This window comes from Carettochelys insculpta, chromosome 33 (genome assembly GCF_033958435.1).
Source record: "Carettochelys insculpta isolate YL-2023 chromosome 33, ASM3395843v1, whole genome shotgun sequence".
Classification (NCBI taxonomy): Eukaryota; Metazoa; Chordata; order Testudines; family Carettochelyidae; genus Carettochelys; species Carettochelys insculpta.
The window spans coordinates 2,466,069-2,478,163 of NC_134169.1; the positions used below are offsets into that span (position 1 = coordinate 2,466,069).

The window sequence follows — 12,095 nt, forward strand, 5'->3', positions numbered from 1 at the left end:
CAGCCCTGGCTCTGGGGCAGGGCTGGGCTGCCTTCAATCAGGCTCAGCACCTTGTTAGCAGCTTGTGTGTAGCCACGGCTAACCTGCCATTCCTTTGAAGTAGCCCAGGCACTTTGAAGTACCAGCGGGTTAGTCACTGCTAGAGACAAGCTGGCACTTCCAAGTTTACAGCTTCAAAGTTGCCCGGCGGGGGCGGGGGGGAGAGAATTAGCTTAATGAAGTTCTGCATTTGCATCACAGCGCTTCGTTAGTAATCTCCCAACACCCGATTTCCCATGCTCCCTTCCAAGATGGGAGCATGGTACGTAGGGTGTAGGGAGATTATTAAGGAAGTGCTGTGCTGCATAGGCAGCGCTTCGTTAAGCTAATTCCCCCCGCCCCCCCCAGCAACTCTTTAGTGTCGGCTTGTGTGTAGGTACGGGCAGGTGAACAGCAGTGTAATGGACCCTCGCAGCAGTGGGCAGAGGACTAGGTTCAATGACCTCCTGAGGTCCCTTCCAGTTCTATGACATGTGAATCCTCAGATATATATATATATATATATATATATAAACTCTGTAGTGTCAACACACCTGAAATAATCCCACACTATGACTGGTTGTAATAAGGAATTTGCCTTTACACATTGCCAGCTCACCACCGCTGTTGTTCCCCAGGGCAGAGGTTTTCCAGGTTTGTCTGCACTACAGAGATATTTCAGAACAGCTTATTTCAGAATTATCGCTCCCAAATAAGCCATTTGATAATAATGCTTTCACGCGACAAGGAAGCCCCAGAATAAACAAAACCTATTGGAAAACAGCACGTCCACACACAAGAGAGCCTAGTTCAGATTAGAGCCCTTGAAGCACACGGGCGCTATGGCGATACAGCAGCATTATTTCGGAATAAACTATTCTTTGAAAGAGCCCCAGTTACCTGTCCATACAGCCCCCATTCTCTCTCTTGGAATAGGCACTATTTCTAGTAGAATGAGGTTTAAAGACCTCGAAAAGGCCATCCACTATTTCTAAATTAGTTCAGTAACCTGCCTGGCTGTCTCAGGCTGTGTCTACACTAGCTCCCAGTGCAAAGTACGGGCAGGTGAGCCACAGCTACACACAAGCCTGCTCACCTGCCCGTACGACACACAAGCCACACACTACACACAAACAACACACACAAGCCACACACAGTGTCGCAAGCGAGTGTAGCCTGCTCACCTGCCCGTACTTTGCACTGCCTGGGGAACTCCAAAGTCCCTTGAGTCAACAAAGTTTGGAGGAGTTTAACACTTTGGAGTTGCCGGGGGCGGGGGAGAATTAGCTGAATGAGGTGCTGCGTATGCAGCACAGCACTTCATTGATGACGTCCTCACGCCCTGCTCACCAGCCTCCCTTTGAAGGAGGGCAGTGGTGTAGACAGACCCATTTGCCTCAGACCCCTAAATGGCTCCCCTCAAGGACTGAGCTCACCCCCCTGGGTTGAACAGGCCAATGCTCAAAGCACTGAGCTCGCCGGCCTGCAGAGCAGGACCTCCCAAGGGGCCTTTTTGGAAACGAGCAACAGGCAGCTGCAGGGCCCCTGGCCACTGAATGAGATTTCCTCCCCTCCCCCACCAGCCTGGCCTCCCCTTTCAGACTCTCTCACCCATCCCCCACTGCTCTGAGCCCAGCTGGGGGTTCCCGCAGCCCCGGCTGCCCCTTGCCAGCTGTCCTGGGCCCCAAAGTGGGTCCCTCAGATCCTGACTCTCCCACCCCTCCCCAGTGCTCTGATCCCCTTGTCCCCTCAGACCCTGCCAACCCCCCCACTGCCCTTTTCCCCTCCTCCCTCAGCCACAAGCCCTGCCCGGGTTCCCCTTCACACCTGCCACCCGTCCTCCCTGGCACCCGGCCTCCCCCTCCCTCTACACTGTTTGTCACCCACTGAGGTCTTGGGCCCTGCCACAGGCTGTGTCAGAACAGAGACAGCCCGTGGGTGCAGCCCCTGCCTGGGGGGATCCTGCGGCTCTGTCTTCACGTGCCGCTGCTTCCAGAAGTGGCGTAATAATGAGCTGTCCAGGAGATGCGAATGGGGCATGGATGGAAATGTTCTGTACCTCATTAGCACATGGGCGCATTATTTGGAGTCCAGAAGAAGCTCTTCCAGACTCCAGAACACACATTCAGACGCGCGGCCCACGGGGATCTTACAGAAGGAAACGCTCCCTCCAGAAGCCCCTTCTGCCTCAGTTTTAATTTCCTTTTTTATTCTTTAATTTTTAGTCACTTCATTTTTTAATTCCTCATGAGGCCGTTCAGTATTTTCACATCATTGATGCATTTGGGGACAAAATTCTTTGCAACAAGATTCCAACATTTTATCTCCTCCTCAAACTGCCATACCAAAGCTAATTATTTTCTCCAGGTCAGACTGGGTGAGGTCTCAGGGGGTGGCCAAGCTATTTTGTAGCATCACAAAACAAGCAGTTCTGTAGCACCTGAAAGACGAACACACTCCTGTATGAGGGAAAGAGCTAACTGGTAGTTTCATTCATGGTCCCAGTTAGATTATTGCTTTGGTAAGAGGGCTGATAATAGGAAGATGGGTCCTCGAGCCCAAAGGCGTGTGGCCACCACCAGAAGAACTGTGGGACATGCAGCAGAGCCAAGGGATGGGAGGGAAGCTGGAACATGCATGGAATCAACTGTGACCTTCCCTTTCCTTTCAGAGATGGGGGTTCGTGATGTCCTCATGCCACAATGCCTGGCTGTGTGTTTTCTTTTAACCATTCTCAGTTCTCCGTATTGCCTTTCACGCATTGCTGCTCAGCAAACTTTCTCTGCTATTAATCTCTGTGCCTATATATGCTGTATGGTACTTCTATCTTTCCCAAATCCCATGTGCTTGTCTGCTAGATGTTCCTTTAGCGGTGATCTCAATCTCTCCATCAGCACCTTGCCTTGATGACTCATTAGTGCAATCGTTCTGTGCACTTCCTTTCTTCTGGACTGTCACTACCACGGACCTTGTCCATTCCTTAGTGGCCTTTCCTTCTTTCCTTGCGATGCTACAGAGTTGGTGTATTTCCTGAATCATACTTTCTCTGTTGTATTTGATCATCTCTCCCATGAGCTTATCATTTGCAGGGCTCTTGTTTTTCTTTTGTCGTCTCACTGCTCTTTCTACTTCCTCCTTCGAAATACCAGATGAAACTCTGCTATCTGCACACACCTGACCCCTGCCAGCCCCAACTCCTGGTCCTGCCCAGGTTTGATGGTGTTTGGATCTTGTAATGCATGGGAGCAAGCTGAGCTTGTTCTGGTGGAGTCACATGGACCAGGCAGGTGAAGAGTGGTGAAGGACTGAGCCCAGCAGCTCCAGCACCCTGAGCTCATGAATCTCACACTAACCAGGAGGAAGTGTGGGGAAGTCCTTGGCAAGGTGAAGTCAGGTTCAGCTGGTGTGTGGGGCTGTTTGGTTTTACTTTTGTCTAAAATTGTTAGAAGTGAAGTTTGCTGTTTGTCAGAAGCCGGGTTTGTTTTGCAAGGCCAAGTGCTGCTCAGGGAGCAGGAAGTCTTGAGTTGAACTCCCTGATGTCCCCTCCCAAAGCGTGTGTTTGTTGCTCTCCCTGACTTTATGTTGCCTACATTTTTCTTACACACAGTGTGGTTTGTGAACTGTCCCGAATGTGTAGTTGCTTTCTTGCTTCAAAGCTGTGAGGAGAGCTTGGAAATGACCTTGGAAAGGTGAAGTTAGGTGGAGTGTTTATCAGAGCACTGGGGGTTTATTGAAACCTGATTCTGTGGAAAGCCCAGGGCTACTTTTACAAGAAGGCTTGTTGGTCTAGGGGTATGATTCTCCCTTAGGGTGGGAGAGGTCTTGGGTTCAAATCCCAGACAAGCCCTCTTTCTGCCATTGTCTGAGAGCTGACCCAGACAGCTCAGGGGCTCCTCTCCTCTGACATGATTTTCCTCTGTTCATTTGCTCAGAGTAATGGAACAGCCACTTGCTAATGGATGGCTCAGCTCAAGTATCACCTCTGTCAAGATATGGTCCTGCCAGTGATTCCGCCTCTCCTGTTCACTGTGGCAGCCGCTCTTGCTGAGAGAAGCTGCAACTGTCCAGCTTCTGACTCTCCCTCTTGTCTGGATGACTTGGCTGTTCTCCCTTCTGAGCTACAGTCCTTCATTTCTCTGGCACTCCCAGTCACCCAGACAATCCTCTCATTCCCTGCCACAAGCCTCATCTTTGCCCTCAGTGGAGTTGGTGGAACCCAGGTGCTCCCTCCCTCTGGTTGCAGCCCAGCAGGGACCCTACACTGAGCACTTCTGGGCTTTTTCCTCCCACTTCTCCCTGCTCCTTCCCTGGACTGCTTCCTAGAACTCCCACTTTACTGCTCTGTACTGGCTATGAACCCTCAGCCATTCCAGTGTAAGCAACGTGCCAGCAGGAACTCAGTGCTGCTGAAGGCTGGGAGGCATGTGTCTCCCAGAGATCATTTGCATGAGAGTGCAAAGGGGTGCATATGTGATACCTTGCAAACAAAGCCTGATGGGTAGCAAGGAAGCAATGAGCATTGTCTATTTTAAACACATTGTTGTAAAATCACAATTTATGCTCACACTCAGCATAAGAATTGTGAAATCTCACCAATGCTCCAAGTCATTGTGGGGGAAAGGGCAGTCATCCTAAATGCACAAGACATGAATTGCCCAGGGCTCCCCTACTTTAAAGCATTGTAGAACAAAAGGTAGAGAAGTAGGGTTGGAGCTAGTTATCTGAATGTTTTTGTCATATTGTTCTCAACGTGTTTTTTTTTTACTTTTCCCCAGCTGATAAAGTTAATCATGAAAACTAGTGTTTTAGTGGTAGCTAAGATCACCAAGAGCTGCTATCATAGGTCTTTGTCTCAGGAGAACACCCCAGCAAACACATAGAGAAGCAGTAGGTTATTAGCACCAGCAGTGGATCGGTGGGGCAGCGGAGAGGGAACAAACTGAATGCTGGAGCAGTGCAGAGGTGGCATTGGCTCAGGTTCAATGAGGGAATGCATCAGTGTGATGTGTGGAGTCTGCTTAAAATACAGACTTGATGGGTCACTTTTCAACCTTTGTCATCTGAATGCTAAAACCAAGATGCTTGAGAGGCGTGTCATGGAAGCCCTTTTGGCTGGCGACTGTGCACTTTTGGCACACAAGGAATCTGATCTCCAGCTCATCATCAACAAGGTTCCTGATGCCGCTTTGCCTCTTTGGTTTGTCCATCACCCTAGGAAAGACTGAGGTCCTGTTTCAACCTGCTCAAGGAACTGTGGGTCTTCCCTGCTTCAAACTTTATTTCAGGAAGAGAGTTAAAAACAGTCGAGGAGGTCAAGTACCTTGGCAGTGTGATAGCCAATGACGGCTCCCTCGTCAAATAAATAAAAGCCAGAATACCTGGGCATTAGGATGTCTTTGAGGAGGCTTTTCTACAGAGCTTAAGAAAGACTCAGCACCTGTAGTTTTACAGCCCTTCCACTTGGAGTTTTGCTGAAGTCTGGGATTGAGCCAGGGACCTTTACATCTTCAGTCTAATGCTCTCTTTACTGAGCGACTTCAACAGCTACTTGAGTGCTTCTGAGGACATCCGTTCTCAGCTGGGGATGATTTTGTCAGCCATCCCAAGCAAGAAATAAGTTATGGCAAGGGGCCATACCTGCTTCCCTCAGCTTGACTCACTTCATTGTCCTTTCTGACTTTTCCACATTGTCCCAGTGGTCACAGGGGACTGCAGCACATTGATGGTGGGGAAGCAGCTGAGATATGACATGACACCCTAGAGGCAAAATGATCCGACTGCCTCCTTCTAACAGGATCCTGGTGTGACCTGCTGTTGGCCAAGCTTTTGGGGAGGGGAAGGAGATAAGCAGGGCTACGCTTGTGTGAAAGGGCTAAGAGTTACAAAGATGAAGTGTGTGTTTGCCTATGAAAATTTATGCCCCACAATATCTCTGAGTCTGTCAGCTTCTTCAGAACTTCTTGTTGTTTTACTGAAACAAAGCACCGCCGAGATGATCCTTTGAAGAAGTGACCTGTAGGAAGGAAGGACCCTATTCTGCCCCTGCCTGAGGGACGTTGGGAGAGGATGAGATTTCTCCTTCCCTCTGGGAAATCAAACAATCAGCTGGTTTGATCTTCTGAAAGTGGAGGTCACTGCCCGATTCTCATCCTGTTTCCTTCACCTCTTTTGGCCTCCCTGACTTTTGCAGTCAGGTAACTAAAAGCAGAGAATCACCTAAAAATTGGATTCACCCTATCACTTTAGCACTGTGAGCACCATGTTCAAAGCAGCTGAGCTCGCTAACTGCCTCACAAGGAGGAGTTTTGTAAAGGAGCAAGCGGCAGCTGCAGGGATATTTTGGTCTCTGGAATGAGATTGCTGCCGCTCCCCAGTGCTCTGAATCCCATCCAGGCAGCCCGTCAGAGTGTCCCCCGCCATCTGAACACCCAAATGGCATCTCCTCAGACTCTGTCACCCATTACCCACTGCTCTGAGCCACTGCCCGGAGACCCCTTAGACCTGGATGCCCCCATCATGCTGTCCTGCTGGATACCCCTCAGACCCTGCCACATCTCAACCACCCACACGACCCTGGGCCAGACCTCACTATCCCCTCAGATCCTGCCACCTCTTTTCCACTGCCCTGGGCCCTGGCTGGGTGCCCCTCAGATGCTTCCTCTCCTCCTCACTGCCTTCATCCTTGAGCAGATATCACCACAGACTCTTCACCACACGGCTCAGCAATGGGACCCCCCCACAACTCTGCCCATGTGCTGGGAGCCAAGTTTGCTGTTGGAAGTCTGTGTTTCCATGATGGTAACCCTGGGCCCTGTGATTATTTCCAGTTTATCTGGTCTTGCAAAAGCATTGGCATCCTGGCTGAGTAGATAAAACTTTGGGGAAGACGTCCTATTGGATTTCTTTTCTCAAGTTCCAGGGAGTCTCCTTCTTGAGAGCTCTGCCCTGGAGGCTGGAGGGAGAATTCAGGATGAGGAACGTGAGCATGAGGAGGAGCCTTTTTGGCGTCTTCTCCTTTCCCACCACTAACTGCGCTGGATGGCAGACGTCTGTGTGGGGAAGGTCAGAGTCTGATCCAGCTGGTGCTGGGCAAAGCGAAGGCAGGGAAAACACTCGGTTAAGGTTCTGCAGTCCCCAAAGATACTAAATAGCGGAAGTGAATGAGGGTCCTCTTTCCAGCTCCCTTGGCCTAGTGCTGTTCAGTGCAACAGTCTGTGAGTCACTAATGTCCCTTGCTCTGGAGAGGAGCAAACAGGCCCAAACAGAACACACACCACACAAAACTCTCTTCAAAAGTGCAGTGTAGCTGTGTATGAAAAAGAAACGTGTTCTACTGACTGCACTGGCTGCACGCTGAGGTAAATTGTATCAGACTTAATTTGTTGGACCTACCTTGCTCTAGGTGCATGAATTGTTCGGAGAGCTAACAGCACCGATGAGTGGCAAGACCAACATTTTCAAATACAGCGTCTGCACACAGGAAGCCTATTTCAAATACAGCCATTAGATGCACTACAGTGGATTGCTTTGTGTAGATGCTGGGATAGTTATTTTGAAATAAATTTGCGGTGCAGAACCCCCTTATGAACCCAGGGCTGTGAAAGGTTCAGCAGCAGCTCCTCAGAAGACACCCAGAACTGCAGGTTAGGTTGTCACTCATCAGCACCCCAGTGAAGGGGCATTAGGAAGGGTAATAGAGTGAAGGGAATAAAGGGCAGAGACCCTGCCAGCAAAGCAGAGTGAAGCCTCCTGAGAAAGACTCTGGTATGGTCTCCAGAAGCCACTCAACTTCCTTCATGTCTCTGGACATTGCTGCCTATAGCAGTCCAGCGAAGGGTAACAGAGCAAAACCCTGCACTTGTCTTCTGGCTAGCAAGGGCTCACACCCTTGGTGTTGTGAGAACCATGCGCCACCCACCTAAACTATCCAAGCTACAGAGAAACAGCTCAGAACAGGCAGCTGCTGTATGGCTCCTGGAGTGAGACGGCTCTCCCTCCCTCCCTCTTCAGCACCCCAACCAGGCATCCACTCAGCCCCTCCCCCACCACCCTGAACCCCAACCTGGCATCTCCCACTCAGACTGCGTCTCCCATTCCCCACTGCCCTGAACCCTGGCTAGGAATTCCCTCAGACCCTGCTGCCCCGCTCTGTCTGAGCTAGTCCCCTGCCGGTGTCCCCTCACACCCTGCTTATTCCCTCCCTCCGCTGCCCTGAGCACGACATTAACACAGCCCGTGTTCCCTGGCAGAGGGGTAACACCATCACCACCTGCTGCAATGTGCTTCCTTTGGAGGGACCCCAGTCTGCTGCCTGCTCCTGAGCTCAGCTGCTCCCAGCTCACCCAGAGCACATGGCCTTGGAGCAGCAGCTGCCCTTTCTGCTCTCCTACCACAGACACAGAGCCCACAGGAGCAGACCCCACAGCTGTCACCCCAACTCCAGAACCTTCTGCAGGTGCAGTGTGAAACCTGCCCACCAAAATGACCCACCTGTAACTCGTTCCTACCTGCTCCAGGGGTATCTCCCTCATCAGGACATGGCTCACCTGTGCATCATCACTTTCTCTCACCTGAGGCAGCCCATGGCCCTGACTTCCTCTTTCAAATCCAGCCTGCACATGAGAGCACTTCCTCTTCCCACCAGGTGGGAGACAAGACATTGATAGTTCTCTCTTGTGGCCATTGCACAACACAGAGAGCCCCAAACCTCACTGTACATTGAGAGCTTCCAGGGGGGGGTGAAAGCAGCTCCCCTTGATTCCTTGGGCAGGAAGTTACAAGAATGTCAGTTTTATTGGAGAATGTGGGTATCGATCCCACTGCCTCTTACATGCTAAGCAAGCACTCTACCATTTGAGCTAATTCCCCACATCCTTGTTGACTTCATTTATCCCAGCAGCTCCCCTGGCCCCTTTCCAAAGATGACCCTTCTTAGCCCAGTTCCTACCAGCTGGCTGGCTGAGCTCTTTAGACACAGCTGCTAATAATGCCATGGTGACAGTTTCAAGCTCTGTGTGAGCCCTTGGGGCATCGTGATGAAGTGGCCTGGCTGCTGTGGATGAGGAGGTTCCAGCACGCACAGGGAGCTGTGCAACGCCAGCCTTGTGGGAGGGCTGTGTGGGGATCCCTGCCTGCATCACAATGCCACTGCCTGGGGGTGCTGGTGCCTGGCAGCCTGGCTTTGCAGTGCCTGGTGTCCTCTGACCAGGTTCCACTGGCTGTGTCACCTCCCTGGGCTCAGAGTTTCCCTGATCTACATGGGCAGGTGATATACACACAACAGGGGTGGCCCTGTGAACTGCAGAGGTCTGTAGCATATGGTGCTTTGGCAGATGCTTCATTTCCGAGAGCAGCTGCAGAGGAGATGATGGACAGTCAGTGTCTGTGGGAGGAGGGGTTCACATTGGGGCTCTGGAGCATATTTTTATGCTTTTAATTACTGGCCATGTGTGTGATTTATTTCTAGAGCTGTTTTCGGAGTGCTCCATCTGGGTGTGTTTACTAGCCAGAGCTGTTAGAAAGCACCACCAGCACCCCCAGGCAGTGGCATTGTGATGCAGGCAGGGATTCCCATAGAGCCCTCCCACAAGCCTGGACCTGCACAGCTCCCTGTGCATGATGGAACCTCCCCATCCATAGCAGCCAGGCCACTTCGTCAAGAGGCCCCAAGGAAATTAATACATCAGGGCACAGACTATCCAGTAAATTCTTGGATTAAATTGGAGACAATTTTTTTTCCAAAAGTTTCAAAAAGCTACCGGGGGGAGGCTGTTCTCGATTTGATTTTAACCAGTTGGAAAGAATTGGTAGAGAACTTGAAAGTGGAAAGCAGCTTGGATGAAAGTGATCATGGAATCATAGAGTTCACAATTTGAAGGAAAGGAGAAAGAGAAAACAGCAAAATAGAGATAATGGATTTGAGGAGGGCAGATTCAGGTAAACTCAGAGAGCTGGTAGGTAAGGTCCTGTGGGATGCAAAACTGAGGGGAAAAACAGCTGAAGAGAGTTGGCAGTTTTTCAAAGTGACTTTATTAAGGGCCCAAAAGCAAGCAATCCCGCTGTGTAGGAAAGATAGAAAATATGACAAAAGACTGGCTTGGCTTGACCAGCACATGTGGCATGATCTCTAAATAAAAAAGGAATCATATAAAAAATGGAAACAAGGACAAATTACCAAGGATGTATACGGGCAAATAGCACAAGAATGTCGGAGCAAGAAAAGCTAAGGCACAAAATGAGCTCAAACGAGCGACAGGAATAGAGGGAAACAAGAAGGCTTTTTATAAATATATTAGAAACAAGAGGAGGACCAGGGACAGGGTAGGGCCATTGCTCAGCGAAGAGGGAAAAACAGTAACAGGGAACTTGGAAATGGCAGAGATGCTTCATGACTTCTTTGTTTTGGTCTTCACTGACAAGTCCGATGGAGGAATGCCCAACAAAGTGAATGCTCGGGGGAAAGGGGTTGGGTTAGAAGTTGAAATAAAAAAAGAACAAGTTAAAAATCACTGAGGAAAAAGTAGATGTCTGCAAGTCACCAGAGCCTGATGAGATGCATCCTGGAATACTCAAGGAGCTGATTGAGGAGGTATCTGACCTTTAGCTATCATGTTTGGAAAATCATGGGAGACAGTTGAGATTCCAGAAGACTGGGAAAGGGCAAATCTAGTGCCCATCTATCAAAAGAGAAATAAGAATAACCCGGGAAACTACAGGCCAGTCAGCTTAACTTCTGTGCCAGGAAAAATAATGGAGCAGACAATTAAAGAAATCATCTGCAAGCACTTGGAAGGTGTTGAAGTGACAGGGAACAGCCAGCGTGGGTTTGTAAAGAACAAATTATGTCAAACCAATCTGATAGCTTTCTTTGATAGGATAACGAGCTTTGTGGATAGGGGAGAAGTGTTAGATGTTGGATACCTAGACTTGAGCAAAGCATTTAATATGGTCTCGCATGATATTCTTATAAAAAAAACCTAGGCAAATACAATTTAGATGAGGCTATGATAAGGTGGGTGCACAACTGGCTGGATAATTGTACTCAGAGAGTAGTTCTTAATGGTTCTCAATCCTGCTGGAAAAGTAGAACAAGTGGGGTTCCTCAGGCTCTGGTTTAGGACCGGTTCTGTTCAATATCTTCGTCAACGATTTAGATATTGGCATAGGAAGTTCGCTTCTTAAGTTTGCAGATGATACCAAGCTGGGAGGGGTTGCAACTGCTTTTGAGGATAACTCAAAATGATCTGGATAAATTGGAGAAATGCTCTGAGGTAAACAGGATGAAGTTAATAAGGACAAATGCAAAGTGCTCCACTTGGGAAGGAACAAGCAGTTTCACACACACAGAATGGGAAAGGACTGCCTAGGAATGAGTACAGCAGAAAGGGATCTAGGGGTTCTAGTGGACCACAAGCTAAATATGAGTCAACAGTGTGATGCTGTTGCAAAAAAAGCAAACATGATTCTGAGATGCATTAACAGGTGTGTTGTGAACAAGATACGAGACGTCATTCTCCCGCTCTACTCTGTGCTGGTTAGGCCTTGGCTGGAGTATTTTGTCCGGTTCTGGGCACTTCACTTCAAGAAAGATGTGGAGAAATTAGAGAGGGTCTAGAAAAGAGCGATTCAAGGGCTAGAGAATGTGACCTATGAAGACAGGCTGAAAGAACTGGGCTTGTTTAGTTTGGAAAAGAGAAGATTTGAGGAGGAATTTGATAGCGGTTTTCAGATATCTGAAGGCGAGTCGTAAGGAGGAGGGAGAAAACTTGTTCTTTTTGGCCTCTGAGGATAGAACAAGAGACAATGGACTTAAACCCCAGGAAGGAAGGTTTAGGTTGGACGTTAGGAAAAAGTTCCCAACTGTCAGGGTGGTCAAACAGTGGAATAAATTGGCGAGGGAGGTTGTGGAATCTCCACATCTGGAGATATTCAAGAACAGGTTACAGAAGTGTCTATCAGGGATGGTGTAGACAGTATTTGGTCCTGCCATGAGCTCGGCGGCCTGGACTCGCTGGCCTCTCGAGGTCCCTTCCAGTCAAAGTATTTGATGATTCAGAGCCAACCAGGTGAAAAAGCAA

At 49.4% G+C, this 12,095-nt stretch overlaps 1 non-coding gene across 1 annotated transcript; it reads left to right on the forward strand.

The window, feature by feature from the left end:
• The first annotated feature begins 3,793 nt into the window (after window positions 1–3,793).
• TRNAP-AGG (transfer RNA proline (anticodon AGG)) lies at window positions 3,794–3,865 on the forward strand. The gene has a single exon. It is a non-coding gene; the product is annotated as a tRNA-Pro (tRNA).
• The last annotated feature ends 8,230 nt before the right edge of the window (window positions 3,866–12,095 follow it).